At 36.3% G+C, this 12,845-nt stretch overlaps 1 long non-coding RNA gene across 2 annotated transcripts in view; it reads left to right on the top strand.

Moving 5' to 3' along the window:
- Positions 1 to 767: 767 nt before the first annotated feature.
- Positions 768 to 12,845, top strand: part of LOC130607814 (uncharacterized) — a 112,291-nt gene continuing 100,213 nt past the window's right edge. For both annotated transcript variants that reach the window (XR_008974365.1, XR_008974364.1), the window contains exon 1: positions 768 to 833. This is a non-coding gene — a long non-coding RNA (uncharacterized LOC130607814). The remainder of the gene's footprint in view (positions 834 to 12,845) is intronic.

Genomic DNA, 12,845 nt, shown 5'->3' with positions numbered 1-12,845 from the left:
CCTGTCTCTTTTCCTCACACTGCTTTGGGAATTGAAGAAGAACTTGCCCAGAATTTAGTTCCTCCTGACACAGTTTTAAAGATGTTTACAATAAAATGAACTGGTTTTCAGCCTCCCAAGGGCCTGTGGTTTCTCTGCCCAGCCTTATAAAAGATCACCTCTCCCTGCACCCACTGTGCTAGATGGGGTACCACTAAAAAGAGGTCAGATAAACCGCTTTGGTAACTTAAGACCTAATTCAGTGTCTCTTTTCTTTGGGCCATGCAAGAATGGAACTGCTTTGGTGCCTTAATTGTTGCTATATTTGAGAATGTAGAACTTAAAAATGAGTCTGAAGATCTCTTAGCACAGCTGAGCTGAGCTCACTAGAGCTTGCCTCTGGCAGGACGAGGTTTATAGCTGCTTCTCAGCATATTTGAAAGAAGATTATTGCTGCTGACGCGTTGCAAAAAGGTAACATTTGTGTGCATCAGTGACTAAATTGCCCTCTATTATACCACATCCCATAAAATGACAAACCTCATCAATAAAATACTGTAATAAAGAAAGTACTTGGGGATTTGTCTAACTGTGGGGAACTAGAAGTACTTAATAATGTGGAATAGCTACATCCAGTGGCAGGTGGGAGGAGTTACTGCTTGTTATTGGAAAACTACTGATTGCAGATGACTTCTGGAAAGGTTTTCTTGTTTTCAAATATTCCAGGTAAAGAAAGGAGTTACAAATGAAGGCTAGTGGTTGCCAGATGACCCTACAGGCTAAGACAGTTAGAAGAGCAAGTATACTGAAGAGATTAATATGACTCTGAAGTACCATCTCTAGTTCACTGGCAGGTAAATTGTCTTGTTGATGAAAGATAATAGCTTTAATTAATATTTTTTTTCAATTTCTATAAAAACAATGTTATTCTTTATCTTCAACTGTGACAAAATGTTACCTTTATTTCAACCTAAGGTAAGAAAGGTACATAGCAATGTGTGTTCCCCTGACCCATGACTTCTCTGTTGTCTTCCTTCTAGCAAGTACAAGGACAGGTACAGTTTTGTTTTTAAGTGACATACCAAGAGTATGCACCAATATTTCTTTTTAAAAGTGTAAATCATATTACAGAATGCCGAAAATGAAAAATACTAATATTAGATTCTGGTCATCTGTTTCATTTAAAGAGCATCTATAGGTCTTAAATCTTAATCTTACAGATCATTAGACATACTCTTTTCATCACTGATAAGAGTAATCCTGTTTATTAAAGCTTCTATTCTTATGCCCGTAAAGGCAGTACTATGTTCATAGTAATATCAGGAATTAAAGCTTTCTTAATGCTACATTTTAGCTTGCCACAGTGAAGTATTTTCTAAACTGTAGAATCTGTTTCTCTGAACAAGACCAAGCACTTACACAATTTTGCTTTCATGGTGATGTGGTACCCACCTATGGAAAATAATAGGTGTTTGGAAATTTCTTTTCTCTTGCCTTGACATAAAATGATATGAAAAGTCATGAATTAAGGACAAAATAGAGTATTTAGATTATAGTTTCATTTTTTAACAGACTTCTTTACATTTAATGATTGACTATAAGGACATGAACTTCTTTTGAACATGCACCTAATGGGTTGAGAAGGTGTAGCCTTGGAGTGGCTAAGCTTCAAGGTACATGTTTTGTACCTTTCATCTCTGTTAAAGCAAATTTAATCTTTTACTCTTTCATTTTAGCCAAGGTTTGCCATCTATACCACAGCAGAAGTGTGATGTAAAGTAGAAAAGGCAACAAAAAGGGAAAATTTGGGGACTGAGCAAGACTGAAAAACAGAAAGAATCCTGCATGTATTTAATTTTAGCTCTGGAGGTGATCTATTCCTGTGCATTTTATATAAGCTGTTTGTAATATCCTGGCCTCAGTCAGTGAAGACTTAGAGGGAGCATTTAGAACAGAGGCCTGCTTCTTCAGACAAAGCTGAACTAATGCTTACTGTGTCCATCATTTTAGGATTATGTTCTCATCTTAATTTTGGCAGATGTTCTTTAAACCAAGCAGGATCATACTGCTGTTACTTCTAGCTTTTCTCCTCTGATGTGGGTTTTTCAAAGTTTAACAGCGAGTGAGTTACAAATTGACCTACACTTTCAATGAATTTCAAGAACTATTAATGTTACATTGTTATGGGGCAGGTATAAAAGCTACTTTTAGAATTAAGGTTTGCAGTATTCAATGCTTTTGAGTGTTGAGCATTTTTTAGGTGAATTCTGTTTATCTGATAAATGCCTTTGAATTTCAAAGGGAATTATATCTTCATCTAAGCTTGTCTGAAATAATGAAACTTTGTGAATGTTAGAATAGATAATTAATAGGAAAAGTCAGCAAGACATTCATTGCTTTCTTACTAGTTAAAAGGTTTGCTTTACCAGTTTCTATTTTACCAGACTTCTACAGATACTAAAAGTTGTTTGTTTTGTTTGTTTTTTTTTCTGAAAAACACATTTTTTTGATTACACTAGTTTTTTGGTATGTTATCAAATCCTTTGCTACTTTCATGGTGATTATTAGCAGTAGGCTTTCTTTTGTATGTCAGATTAATAACTTTCAAATGTGTGACTTTTTAAGTAGCAGACAATGCTTTTCTGGCTGCCCCATGTTGCTTTGAATTAACTTTAAATCAAAGACCTGAGGAAGGCTACTCTTACATAAACTAAACACTGATGAAGCTAGCATTGATTAACTGTTAGGCTTTCATTGATTGCATGGTTACAGTTACACAGAAAGATTTCAGACTTTATTTGTGTAGTATTCCTAAATCATAAAAGAGCATTTTGTGTATTGTATGCATTATGGTGTGAATGTCAAATGTAAATCAGAGAGAAGAATTTTTTTCCCTTAAAGTGCCAAGAACTTTTATGTACATTGTTCTTGGTTTGCTAACATAAGGGTTTCTTAAACTATTCTCTTAAGTAAATAAATATGTAGGTTTAGATTTTCCAACATTATAATGGGAAGTGGCTGTTGCTGCTATTATTCCATTCTACAAATAACTGTAAATTCCACTGTAAATAACAGTGAATTAATAGCATTTTCCATCTGAGATTCTCAAAGCAGGTCATCAAACACTTAAAACTTCTGAAGAATAGAATGACCCACAGTGAGGTTTGGCCACAGGAGGAGATATTTTGCTGTGGAAATGGAAGAGCAGCCCACTTCCTGCACGTGCTGTAAGCTGCCCCAGTGCATATAGTACAGTTGGGTGTTGCTGTCCTGTGCCACCTGGAAGGCAAGCAGGAGATGCAAATATGTGCAGAAGAGTATGAGAAGATGTGTCCTATTTAGGTGAAGGTCTCTCCTCTATAGTCCCTCCTATGAGAAGCAGTCTTTCTGAATCTCTTCCTATCTGTAATGATTTATTTCATGTGTGCCAGCTTACCTTTTTGAACACCTTAGTGTTGCAGAACTGCAGTACTGCTCTGTTGGGAAGAGCAAGAGGTGACCTTTCATACCACTATTTTTGCAATTATCTAGTCAAGGTTAAGCTAAGGAGATTCCCCTACTGTTCATGCCTCCCATATCTAGGGTACAGCTGTCTTTATCTGCACTTTTGAGTGCTGGACATAATTTTTCTTGGCTATTTGATCCAGTTAATTATTTTGCAGGCTCCCAGCTATATCCTTGACTCTTCGTGAACTCATGTTCCAACTGAAGGCCAAGATTTTTCTTTCTAGGGGAGCAAAAAACGTTGTGTCACTAATACATGCAGGATGCATACTAACTACTAACATATGCCCATAAGGAATAAGGTTACTATCCCATCTTGGATTAGCAAAACTGAACTTACTTCATGCCATTTCATTTCATTTTCTTCTTCACTTTCATTTAAAAAAATTCTACTGGCTTTTGGGGAAGGAGATTATTCCTATCCTTTGTCTTGTGGGAGTAAGCAGAGCTCTCCAGTATGTCTGTTGCTTTGAATCAGATGTTATAGATAGACTACCTCATTAGTGCACTTTCCTAAGGGGACTCAAATATTTTAAGCTCTGTTCTGTTTTAAACACTGTTCTGTTCTGATCCTGTTCTGCTCTGACAAGTGAGCCTTAAAGCGAGCATAGCTGTGCTGACTGCTTGAATTCTAGCCCTTCACTTCTGCAGGATTCAATGCCATCTTCTTCAGTATTAGTTGTGTCAGACTTTTATGATGTAAACTGAACTACAAACTGCCCAGAGAATTGCAGCTGAGCCAGGCTCTAAGTGGTGTGATAGCAGCCTCCTTGAAAAATACAGGGTGCTATTTCCCCCTTCTCCAAATCCACGTTCTTTCCTTTTTTTGTCGTCTTATTCTTGTTCTGTTAATGGCTTGCCCTCCTTGAAGTTCCACCATTGAAGTTGTATGTACCACTAGCTACAAATACTGCAGTAACTTTTATAATATTTTATTTTTTGTTGGCATCTGCTTTGCCTCCTGCTTTTGCTTTTCAGAAGGTGGCCTGTTGTCCTGGGTTCAGCATTAGCTGTCATTTTTCTCCTTAGTAGCTGGTGCAGTGCTGTGGTTTTGACTGTGTTTTTTGTCCTGGCTGAACCCAGGACACCTGTTCTCAGAGTGCATTGACATAGAGCCCTCAGCTGAGCCCATACTTGTTCCTGAATGTCATAGAAAGGATAGTTTGGCAATCTGGATGTGTGGGATGCAGTTTGGATGTATTTCTGAAGTAATTTCAGAAAGAGTAGCTTTGACCAGTATTTGATCATGTTTCTGCTATTTGTGGGGATTATATTCCACTGTGGCTTGCTTTGGAGTATGTTGTTTTTCTGATCAGGCAGGGACATACAACTAGTTGTCAGAAAAGCAGTAGTCCTATTTAACAAATCAAAAATGCGTGTCATTAACAGTATTGTGGTATGGATGCCTGAGATCACATTGAGGTTATTTGGGTTTTTCAGACTGTTTTCAGGGGTGATATGGATAGGGGCATGCATTCAGGTAGACTGCTATGTGATGATAACCTGGATTCATAACTGGTAACAAAATGAGATGGTGCAGGTGGATTTATACTATACAATAGTGTAACATACAGGAGTGAGAAAACATGGCTTACAGTTTTTCTTCTAGGAAAAGAAAGAAAAACAGTGAAGTTAGAAGGCAACAAATTCAGGTGTTGGTTTATGGAAGCTAAATAAATAATGAGCAGCTCTCAGCTGCATGGATTTTATTGTTGAAAGAGCAGATTTAATATTATTGGGTTGACTTAAACCCTTTTATTTCATAATTTATGATAGAACTTAATAGCTAACACATATAAAGAAGAGATTGGCAGAGGATTATGACTTTTAAAAACACTTAACATATTTTGGCAAATAGTGTGGAGCAACTATCATTTCAAATAATGAAGATACTTAAATAAGGTAATAGATTATTCCTGTTATCATTTTAGTGCCTGTATTTTGCTTAGTGTAGTTGATACAAAATGACAATTTTATTATAATCTTCCTCACAAAATTTTAGTGCTGTAATTTGTAGCACAGTTATAAACTTGTGACTGGGATAGAAAATAGATTACAGTATTTTTTGCCTGGAAGAAACTTTTAAAATCAAATAGAAGTGAGCCTGTTTATATGCGTATAATTATGATTATTTTTTACAATCTTTTCTTTATAAGAACATATTCACTTTGGCAGATTGTTAATTCTGCTTTTAGGGTATGCAATCAAATTTAAAGAAAATGTTTTTTATTGAGGCTGTTATAATCTGAATCTGTTACTTGGGGGCCAGTGTCTCACTTCTTCTCAAAGTAGTTACACTCCAGAGCTGAATTGTTAAATAGTACAAGAGATTTCTAAATAGATGAATAATTTTGTTATGAAGATACGTGTGGGAGAAAGCTTAAAATTGAGAGACTGTTCTTTGCCATATGCACTTATGGAAGAGAGACATTAATTATCTCTCATAAACTGTCTTTGATTTCTTGGATCTAGCAGCTTTAAAACAAAAGTCTGACATCAGTAAATACTGCAGTCGTTAATTTTTAGATTCACAAAATATGTGGGTGGGTAAAGGAAAAACTGGGCAAAAATATATGGAGAGACCTTTTTCTTAAATAACTGAATCCTTTGTTTCACTTAGTTCAAAGTATATTTATAGTACAGTTTGCAGCCTGTAACAAGTGTACTGTATGAGAGAGCATATGGAATTAAGGACTATTGTGTACTTCATATACATGAAGGAAAAGACTTGTGATTAGAAACAAAACCATCAATGTTGTATTCTAAATCCTCAATGCTAAACCAAATAACCTGTTATATGTAACAATGCTGAAGTACTTAACATATATATTCTTACAGCTCTCAATCTACATAGAGTTCTGTAGCATTCTACAGCACTTTGTGAAGCCAGTTTCAGAGTGATGTCTATTAAAAATAAATGTTAATGTTTCAGGAAAGTGTAGATTTTTAAAGGTGATTCATGGTTTCTTTCTTTTAAATAATGAGAATTGTGTACTGCAGGACAAGTTCAGGAAGTATAAAAGCACTTTACAAAGAAAAGAGATTGAATATGGTGTAAAATATTAAAGCTTTATACTGACAGATCTGTTTTTATTTAAATTTTCATTGAATTTTTTCTTTGAAGTAACAACAAGAGACACATACTGTTGGCAGATAAACGATGCAGTGCTGAACAAGTGGCTACTTAACCCTAGAACTGTCAGACACCATTATTTTCAATGTCAAGGACCTGGAAACCTTTATGCAATATATTCTGTTCTTCAAATTAAAATGGTCAAATTTTTTGTTTTTTGTACATTTCTGTGCCATGGCTACATGTGATATCTAGACTAGCTCAGCAGGGAATGCTGAATTTGGCTCTAGACCTCCTTACAACATGAAGCCAAATTATGCTTCAGGTTATCTTGAAAGCTCCAGCAGCAGTGCCTGAAGCAATGTCGTTGTTCTTCTTTTGCTCCAAGTTTTAAAATATACTAATGTCTGAAGCAGACATTCTGTTGTCCTAATTTATAAATATAACAATGTAAGAATCTCTCAAGAGCGCAGTGCGTTATTCTATGAAGGCAAGAATTTGCAATATGCTGAATTCTACTTCTGAATTTTATGTTTACCTGTTAATTAATTTCAGGACATATTAGTATTTTAAATTAGGGAAGATCATTATTGTCCTGGGTTCAGCAGTAGCAGTCATTTTTCTCCTTCTTAGTAACTGGTGCAGTGCTGTACACCAGGACAGTTATGTATGTCTCTGTTGAACTTGCTATGACAAAAGGCTTGTGCATTGTTCTTATTTGAATAAAGCATGTAGGTTCCCAGATACCTGACAGCTGACCCCCAGAAAGACTGGATGGGCTAGTGCCTTTAAGTGACAATAGCGTATACCATCAAAACATGTTGCTTTCTTTTCTGCAGTGTGTAACCTTAAGCAGAAGAAACATATCTTTACCTTCATATTGTAAAAGGAATCTTTCATATATAACTTTTTTATAATTGAGATAAAACCAGGAATTGTTAGAGTCTTGCTGCTTTCAGGTATGAGGCAGGAAAATGTGAATTATGCATATATATCAGAGCTTTACTGTACTAGTTTTATAGCAGGTAAATTCTACGCTGCCTTGCTTAAGGGTATGATCTACTTTACTTGACTCTAAGTGAATGGGAAAAGGTTTCCTTATGTTGCTTGAAACTTTGCAGGCTCACTCATCAGGATTTTGCTTGGAATAAAAATATTAGATGAGATCCCTGAATCTGATGCATTACAGTGAGTTTTAATTGGTTGGTAATTGAGAAGAGACAGCACAGGAGAGGCCACATCCCCAGTGCCGTGTCCATATATTCTGTTCCCTGTGATACTATAGTTTCATCCATCAATGTCAATCAAACTTTATGAAAATGCAGGGGTTTGTTTTGGTTTGGGGCTGTGTTTTGTTAGGGGCTTTTTGTTTGTTTGTTTTGGTTTTTTTTGTTTATTTATTTGTTTTTTCTTTTCTTTTAAGGTGGAATATGTATGGCCACTTAAAAATTCATTTCAAAGAGTCTGCTGTGTTGGACTGCAGAGATAGAAGAGATGCCACCAATATTCCAATAGTATAGAAAAATACTTCAGTACTAGTATTCGTAGAATCATAGAATGGTTTGGGCTGGAAAGGGCCTTAAGATCATCTAGTTCCAGCCCTCACACTAGACCGTATTGCCCAAGGCTCTGTACAGCTTGGCCTAAAACACTGCCAGAGATGGAGCATTTACCACTTCTTTGGGCAACCTGTGCCAGTTCCTCATCACCCTCACAGTAAAGAACTTCTTCTTTATGTCTAACTTGAACTTCCCCTGTTTAAGGTTTGAACCCATCACCCCTTGCTCTATCACTACAGTCCTTGATGAAGAGTCCCTCTCTGGCATCCTTGTAGGCCCCTTTCAGATACTGGAAGGCTGATGAGAGGTGTCCACGCAGCTTCTCTTCTCCAAGCTGAACAGCCCCAATTTTCAAGTATATATCATGGCAATATTAATGAGGATTACTCATATTAAAGTCATTTAGTGTATTCTTGGATGAAGGCTACAATTATTCATTGTAATGATTCTGTCCCTCATTTTCGTTTCACTTGCGGTAGGCAGGCCTTCCCCTAATGTTTTGAAGGAAGGGGTAAATTTGAGAACAAATAAAATGTCTTTGCCCTAATTTCTATAATATCTTCTAATTTATCCTTAAAATTATTTATCAAAATCTCTGCGTAAATTCTTGTCAGAACTTCTAATGTGTTCTCTCCATTTATTTACATTCTTCATTTACCTCCCTGTAAGAAAATTCATAACATCAATGAAATGATGAGAGTGAGTTTTAAGTTCTGCTAGGACCGAGGGAAATCTAGACAGAGCCATGGAAACTAGCATTGGAACCATCACTGTCAGCTTCATCACCTACTTTAATTTTACAAAGTACTAGTGGCTGAATTCCTTGATTGCAAACTCAATGGCCATCAGTGGATTACATTTAATCTGGAAACTATTTTGTAATGAAGTATGCTCAGTTAACAAGTGTGATGGGTTGGCACACAGCACCACCAGTGTATGTATGGTATGGAACTTGAGGGACAAAACAAGTTTTGAAGCTGGTGAAGAGAGCCTCCTGCATGAAGTAAACCCCTTCCCTTTTTCCCTTCCCATTCTCCATACCTGATTTGATGTTTTAAAATAACAAATTGGAAATGAATTGGGGGAAAAGGGGAGAAGTGATTACTTCAGCCATTTTACTACTTACTGAGGTGGGGATAGAGCTATCTGATTTGGTCTGTGAAGTGGTGAAATGCTCTTGCAAATACTGCAGAGGCAGAGTCGTGGTAGTTGTGTGTTGTGCCTGAACAGCAGGAAAGGAGAAAACAGGTGCTAAACAGCAATGATTAGCATATGTATACCAACTGATGAGGTGTTAAACATTATCTCATGCGGAGGTGTCAAAACCTTGGCCAAAGGATCTGTTATAACCTGTTACCTGAAACAAGACAGATGATACAAGCCACAAAGGGCTTCATATACCAAATGACCCGGTCAAAATCAGTACAACTCATTTATGTATTTTCAGGAGATTTGCAGTATGTGCGTTCAGAACCAATGCATTTCTCAGCATGGTTAATCATCACATAATCTCATGATGGTTTCAAAACGAATGAATGCCTCATTGTGTGCTAGTGCGGCGTGGCCTTGAAATCCCGTCTCATCTTTTCTTTTGTCACTTGTGTCATTTACTGTGTGATATTTTTTTCTTTAAGTATTACTTGCAGTGGAAGCTGGAAAGCAAGATTTAGTGATCTTACTTTAAATTGTTGTCATGGTCTGCTGCTTTTCACACACTGAAATTATCAGGTTCTATTAGCGACTGTGCTCTTCTCTTTCATTTTTATGCCATATATTCTTTATGACCATTTAATGAATGCACTTAACAGTAATACATGTGAATATGATAGTCATGCATCTTTCATGAATTTTTCCTTTAACTTTTGCTCTCCATTTCATGCCCCAGGCATGGCTTGAACTTTTTTCCTTCCTGTTGTCAATATAACCTTCATTGACTCAATTTTCATTTTGTTGCCTTCATGATAACCGAGAGATTCAGTCCCCCGTAGAAAAGTTTGCTACTTTCAGCTATTAATATTTACTTGTATGTAATAACCAAGCTTTTTTTTTTTTTGTAATTACAATAGGGCTAAAAAATCTATTATTAAAACAAGATACTGCTTTCATTTTTTTGCATCTCTTCCTTTATTATTTTGGTAGTTATATGAGAAGTGATACTATTAGAAATTGCCAATTGCCTGGAAGATGTCTCTGGGCCTTATGATGAGAGGTGTTCTCACAGTTAGACACTATCCTACACTGTATTAAACTGTCTCCCCAGCCCTCATCCGACAGTATACCCTTGGACAAATGCCATCCTCCATCAATTGCCTGTATTTTTACTATTGTTGTATAGATAAATGTGTGTAAAAAAAACATACTACTGAAATTAAGTTGCCACTCCCTCTTGAAAATAATCAAATGTCTATATTTGAGGATCAATCTATAAATCGTCTTATCCCATTTATCTTTCCTGACCTTGCTTATACCCAAGTAAAACCTCCAGGGATAGGTTCTGGTGCACCTGATATCTTCTTGTACCATGGTGTCTTTGTTGAGAGTTTGATTTCATAGTGTTTTGAAGGTGTGGCTGAAGTAGTACAACTTCATGTAGGCTGAAAGATGGAAGATTCCATGTGAACACTGTGGGATGCTAGCCAACATAACGTACTTTAGTTTATCTATTAATCAAATGCATTATCAAATGTATTATCAGTTTCACTCTAATATGATGCTAAACTATTACAGTTATGACTGTAGTATATGAGAGTATAATAAAGCTTAGAAATGGTATACACAGTTCTTTTCCACCCTTAATGGAAAGTACATATTCTTTAGGGTTTGTTGTGTATTGTAATCAACACATTCTAAAGAGACTGATTCTGGTGGGTGCTGAGCATGTTCATGTTTTGCTGATTTTCAGCACAATGACTGAGTCAATGAGATTTGCATTATTTTTCAGTGATTAATTATTCCTAGTTGGCAAGAGTTCAAGCAGATTTTAAGCATATGATTACCTTTTTCTATTTGGGTTATCTCAACTGTAACAAGAAAGCATTTAAGGGCTTATTCAGTTGTAGTTCTTGAGACCTTGCCAATCAGTTTTGAGAGTCACAGCTACTCACCTTAACCTGCACAGGAATTGCAAATTTTATTTGGCTTTACTCTGAGTTACAGCCTCAATATGGAGCTCATACCTTAGAACGAGTGTGTGTTTGGAGAGGAGGATGTGAACCTGTATAAAAGACTGCATTTAATGCATGAACCATTCATTGACATGAGATTGCCTCTTTCCTGGCAGTCCTTCTCACCACAGAGAGTAACTGAAAGAATATTAGGTTACAGAACCTCTACTTTATCTGAATAAATTCTTATAAAAGTGTTTCAGAAGAAGACTTTCCTGCAGATTCACGATTACTTGCCAGCTTCCTATTAATTACGTTACATATAAAAATATGGTGAGGTGGGTGATTGGGCTGTACTGTGTCATACAGAGGCTACATGATTTAGCTATGTAATCTCATGTGAAAAAGAAAACTGAAAAGAGAGAAGTCATATGCTTTTCTACAATAACTTATTTCCTTTAATTTAAAATAAATGTGTTGCTTGTTGATTCTTCCAGTCTTTGCAGCACTGTAAGGGTTAGGATTTTTTAAAAGGAGACAATACTTTACTTTCACGCTATGTTTCTCTTTTTATCTAGATTGTTAGGAAATAAGGTGGATACAGATCAGAGTTAGTACATTTCCAACCTGGTGTTGAAACCTTCCTCGTGAGATGGGGCTGAGTCTTTGGAAAGGGAAAAAGGATGCACCAGATGGTATTCACTATTGTCCACCCAGAAAATAGCAGAAGCACTCATTGCCAGTAGGCCTTGAGACATGAAATAATAAATCTTCCTTGTTACAGTGTAATAACGCATTAAAATATTAAGTGAGGTCTCAGTTTTTTAGATAAGAGTTAGAGTATAGGTAAAAGAGTTGACATGTTAGTGTATGGAATCTTTACTAGTAGGTTGTCGCACAAACAGCAGCAAAGGGAAGCTTTGCGGCACCTTACGCAGGGTGTTGCAGAGGATTAAATAAAGGTAACTGGCCTGGGCTGTGCTATTGGTGTTTGGGATCCTTTTCTACATAGTGAGAAGGAGTCTGTAGTTGTGAAGCTCTTAATGCTACTCAAAAGGGGATCTATCAGTAAGAGCTTCTGTAGCACTATTACTATATCAGTGCAAGGTTTAATATCTAATTTTTCCAATAATAGGTCATTTTGTTCCCACACATGTTAACCACAAAGTTCATTTTCTCTTTCTTGATTGTGTTAAGAGATGCCAGGCAATCTCCCCAACAAATGTAACTGACTAATGCTTAAAATCTGGTGTGAGGGAGTTGAATTTTCATAGCTTAATTAGTGTTAGCAGGTTGCCAATTAATTAATGAAATTCTTTTGTGCTATCTCCAGCTGTATTTAATTAGACTGGGTTTAGAGGAGGAAAAGCTATTGTCTACATGTAGGGAGATTTGCTCAGAAATGGTGTTTTGCACCTTGTTTTAAAGGTTTTTTTTCTTTTCCTTTCAAATCCCTAATTCTTCACATTCTGCAAAAGACAGCAGTGTGTTCTGTCAGCAAATAAGTGGTTAGCAAGTTATTAGTTTTATGGTATGACATGGAAGCATTTTTGGATTATAGTGTTTTAGATAAACTGTTGAAGTTCACCAGGAAAAAAACCCAGTGTGAGTAATTAAAAATGTATT

Source organism: Pezoporus wallicus, unplaced genomic scaffold (assembly GCF_028554395.1).
Source record: "Pezoporus wallicus isolate ANWC-B61680 ecotype Strahan unplaced genomic scaffold, APGP_CSIRO_Pwel_v1 scaffold_6445, whole genome shotgun sequence".
NCBI classification, from domain to species: domain Eukaryota; kingdom Metazoa; phylum Chordata; class Aves; order Psittaciformes; family Psittacidae; genus Pezoporus; species Pezoporus wallicus.
Note: the sequence above shows the minus strand (reverse complement) of the source record. Positions and strands in the feature narration are given on the sequence as shown.